The following is a 3723-nucleotide window of genomic DNA, read 5'->3' as shown; positions in this document are numbered from 1 at the left end:
CTCTATGCTGGAACCTGGAACTGGGTTAACTCTGTGCCGTAATGATGCTTTCACCAAAAGGGTGCCTGGGATTTGCTGAAACACGTGCCAAAGCATGACACGGTCATATAGATTTCAATAATATAAGCCTTTACTATTCAAGCCAACCAAGCATACCGAAATGCGAAAAAATAAGTTATTTGAAGGAGAGTGCAAATAACTTGAACTGTTTGGATGCCTCTTCCAAGGGTTGCAAGTGGCAGCTCCATCACGATGCTTTGCTTCATTCCTCAGGAATGCTTTGCACTGATCATTTGAGGCAGTGATCTAGTAAAAAGAGATTTTTCTACATGTAAGGACACAGAAATATTATAAACAGTAGAGACAGAGAAGTAAACCAAGAATCAAGGTTCTTACATCAACAATAAATGAAGAGGCATTCAATTTACAGGATGCACTGCCAGTGCAGAAAAAGGATTCAACAGATTGTATTACATGAGGCATTGAATTGCAGTGGAAGACCCTGGTAGACAGTCCAAATCCATTTGAGATACACTAGTACAAACCCAAAGTATCACATTGTGTTAGTATTAAATTTTAAGAGACATACTGCACTGATTTATTTTGCAAGCTTCGATAAATAAGCATTTGGCAGCCAATGCTTCCACTTATCTTCAGAAAATGGTAAATGCTGTCGTGGCATAGCAGTAATAGCACCAAAAGAGAAGGAAGAGTTCTTGTGTTAAACCTAAAACTGTATAAACAAAAGGATTTCTGCGTCTATATGCAAATTCATGGAGCATGCATGCATGCCTTGACAAGTTCAGACTCGGAAGAGGGGGGATTAGAACAAGTGTAGCTGACCGAATATATACCTTGAGCAAGGCCCATGCCTCTCCGTGTGCAAAACTTGTTGCTTCGAATATAGTTGGAGCAACAAAATAAATGACTTCTGGGACAAATTTACAGGATAGTGAACGTGTGAGGGACATATCCATACCTCAAAGGTGAAAGATATGTTACCCTTCTCAGGCACAAGAGGTGATATTATTTTCCTGACCGGAGGCACAATACCAAGCAAGCCCCCACCGACATGTTTTCCCTTGGACAAATTCAGTGGTCTTTATTATGGTGACTCCAACATCACGAAGCTTTGAGGTGAGGAATTTGAGGTTTGTTTTCCTTCCAAGCATTGAAGTAAACCACCTTCAAACAAAATGTAAACATAAAGATCAATGTTTCAGAAATGAGTACGCGGACAAGTTGGATATAAATAATAACAGATGTGATTGATGAGAAAGAACCGGAAGGACTCCTTGAACACTACACTATCTTCAATGATACGAGTGATAAAGGCCTTCTCTCCACCAGGGCAAACCATCTCCTCAGGAGTCCCACCAAAAGAAGTTTTGGGATTCGGTCCTGCTCCCTCCATGGTCTCAAAAAATGGGGGATTACACATGCAGAAGTCAAACTACTAACCATCTCTGACTGCTCCAAGAAATACAGGTGGCCCAGAATACTTCTTATTTGCATCCGATGGGAGATCAAAAGAAGATAAGGGCAAGGGTTCTGCCTCCTCAACCACACTCCCACTTCCATCCATTTTGCTTTTTCCATCTACTAACTCCCCACACTTTGAATCTTCAATAGAAAGGGTGCCTTGACAATTTGTAACCTTCCTAATTTCAATTAGTTCTGATATATGTTGATTACTTTTGACATTTCTCTCTGCCCACTCTAGTGCCACATCAGTCACATCTGCAACCAAAATCACAGCATATCATCCAACAAATTATAAACAACACTGCTCCACAAACAACCCAAAAAGGAAAGAAAAAGCTACCTGACCCAACAAAAGTCTATCCAAGAAGAGAGGCGCCAAGCAGAGGGTAAATGTAGTTAGCTCAAGTGCCTATATCAAAACCTCTCACAATATCTCCATTGCTGTTATTATTTGGAATGATATCAGATGACAAAAGATCCTCGATCCAATGAATGCAGTTTGATCTATTCGGCACCGTTGGGCATAACTGCCCATTAGGAATCCACCTAGAGTGTTCAATTCACAAAAGACACTTAATTAACACAGAACCTCATAAACCAAAAAGCCTTAAATAAGAACTTTAACGTTCAAAAAAAGGCCAAGTCTTTATAACTAATTACAGCTGAAGAACCTAAGAAACCACCTATAATGTTTTATTCACATAAGATAGAAACAATAATGCATGCATAACCATCCACGACCAAGCTCACAGACCAAACAACCTTAAAACTCGAAAAAAGTCTCAATCTTTATGGTTCGTTAATAACAAAAGAACCTCAAGATTTTAACTTGCACAGTTTTCACTACAAGGGTCTTGCTTAAAGTTACAAAGCTTCATTTGTATCGTTAAAGTGTCGAAATGATTATTACCAGTTGAGGCCATAATCATGGAGGAGCAGGACCCGTGTCAGTTCTCGGGTCGAGTTGAAATTGGTCCAGTCAATTCTGGGTCGACCGTCACGCGAGTAGAAAACAAAAGCCTTGAAAGATGGATAGAGGGAAGCTAGGAGAACAAAATCAGGTGGGTTATCGGAGTATTTGTTTTTTGGGTAGATGGTGTCGGGTCTCTCTCTCTTGTTCTTCTTGCTTACCATTCTGTGTTTATAATTTTAGACAGCAGCCAGAATAGAACCAGCAAAAACATAACTATTCACGAAGAAGAGAAGAGAGTTGTTCTTGTCGACGACGAGTCTTTTTGGCAGGACTGGATTGTTTCAACTTGGGCTTTGTAGGTCTGGGATCATGCTACATCTTGGGCTCACCAATCAGTTGAGGCCATGATTTTAATTGATCATTATATTTCGCTATGTTCCATGAATTTAGGTTTTTCGGCATTGTTCCAGGAGTGTAGTCATGCTTGATTCAGAAAATTCCTGACTGAGAGCATAATCCAGTTGATTTTTAAGTTGAATTGGCAAAAAAAAATCAATTAACCTGTTAAAACTTTATTCATTCAATTTGATTGACTCAATTAACCTATTTAAAGTTATTTTGTATATCAAAAGATTCAAAACATGGTAAATTGCAGGCAGACTAGCTATCTCTTTATAAAATTAGACAAGCAAGTAGAAATGGTTTTATTGTCAATTTTGGACTAAACCTCTTAGTCTGTTATTGAAATGAAATTCTACAGGTTGATGGTCTTATGTAGAAGCATAGAATTGTGCTCTTGCAATATACATTGGAGTTAGAGCATTGCATGTAAGAGTTTATGATATGATTAGTCCTTTTTATGAAAGCTTTCGAGACTTTATTTCTGCCTCTCCGAGCTCTCTACTATCTAGGGATGGTTTTTGTGCTCTTAGATTGCACAGAGCTGGGCTAAGTGTTCCTTCCGAAGCTTGGGTCTAGACATTTAAGAGCTTTGGTTTTTGTGCTCTTAGATTTCACAGAGCTGGGCTAAGTGTTCCTTCCTAAGCTTGGGTCTAGACATTTAAGAGCTTTCTACTTGGGCCTTAGGGCTTTTGGTTAATGCACTCTATCAAAAAAGGAGTGCTAGCTAATACTCCTCTTCATATCTAGGATTGTGGTCAAGTGGAAGTAATAAAAACTGAATCAATTGCAGCAATTAGATGAAGATCATGTCTCTGATCTTGCTGAGAATTTCTGTTTTCAGAATCTGAATGCAATGTCAAACATGATAAGACCGCCAGTCTACCCAGGTATTTGGTGATTCAACTCGTTTTTTAAACTGTTTT

The 3723-nt window shown here is 39.0% G+C and overlaps 1 pseudogene; it reads right to left on the bottom strand.

The window, feature by feature from the left end:
• Positions 1-206: 206 nt before the first annotated feature.
• On the bottom strand, positions 207-2732 carry LOC105141122 (methyltransferase-like protein 16 homolog; annotated as a pseudogene).
• Between the last annotated feature and the right edge of the window lie 991 nt (positions 2733-3723).

Source organism: Populus euphratica, unplaced genomic scaffold (assembly GCF_000495115.2).
Source record: "Populus euphratica unplaced genomic scaffold, PopEup_1.0 scaffold3.1, whole genome shotgun sequence".
NCBI lineage: Eukaryota > Viridiplantae > Streptophyta > Magnoliopsida > Malpighiales > Salicaceae > Populus > Populus euphratica.
The sequence above is the reverse complement of the archived record's forward strand: the minus strand, read 5'-3'. Positions and strand labels throughout refer to the sequence as shown.